The following is a 1,060-nucleotide window of genomic DNA, read 5'->3' as shown; positions in this document are numbered from 1 at the left end:
TATTGTAAAATAAAATACAGATGCAGAAAACCACTTAAAATAAATGCATAGCTTACTGAGTTATTTTTAAAACACCACTTATCCCACCACACACATCATAGAACTTTGCTGGCCACAGTAGCAGCCTTTCCAGGTCTGTCATCCCAATCACAGCTGCCTTCTTCCAAACAAAAGTGGCCACTTTCTTGATGTTGATGATATTTTCCTTATTTTGTTTATGATTTTATCATCCATATGTGCATCCCTGTCTGCCATAGTTTAAAATTTCTTTTTTTATTTTATAACTAGAGGCCCGGTGCACAGATTCATGCACATTGAAAGTAAATTAATCAGAAGGTGGGCGTCAGGACAGGACTGGGCAAGATGGGCTGTATATGCCCAGGAGTCAACATCCAGCAGTCCCTCCCTGGATGGCCGCACCTGGAGAGGCAGCTGGGCTCAAAGGGCGTCTGTGAAGTGAGTGGGTCCCCACCAGCAGGTGGGGTCCCTCGGCCTGGCCTGTGAGGATCAGGCTAAAACCAGCAGTCCGACATCCCCCGAGGGGTCCCAGAGTGCGAGAGGGCACTCTGCAAAATTGCTGTCACTCAGAAGCTCCTGCATTGAGCGTCTTCCCCCTGGTGGTCAGTGCAAGTCATAGCTACCAGCCGGCTGGTTAGGCTTATATATATACTAGAAGCCTGGTGCACAAAATTCATGCACTCAGGGGGTCCCTCAGTCTAGCCTGCACCCTCTCACAGTCCAGGCGTCCTTGGGGGATGTCCGACTGACAGCTTAGGACCAATTTGCGTGGAAAACAAGACTAAGCCATCACTTGTACATCCTCAGTGCTGCCACGGAGGCGGAAGAGGCACCCACCACCACCTCCACTGCGCTTGCCAGCTGTGAGCCCAGCTTCTGGCTGAGCAGCACTCCCTCTATGGGAGTGCACTGACCACCAGGGGGCAGCTCCTGCATCTGCATCCTTGTGGTCAGTGTATGTCATAGCGACTGGTTATTCCACCGTTCAGTCAATTTGCATATTAGCCTTTTATTGTATAGGATATATATATATGTATGTATA

Source organism: Myotis lucifugus, unplaced genomic scaffold, assembly GCF_000147115.1.
Source record: "Myotis lucifugus unplaced genomic scaffold, Myoluc2.0 scaffold_350, whole genome shotgun sequence".
Classification (NCBI taxonomy): Eukaryota; Metazoa; Chordata; class Mammalia; order Chiroptera; family Vespertilionidae; genus Myotis; species Myotis lucifugus.
Note: the sequence above shows the minus strand (reverse complement) of the source record.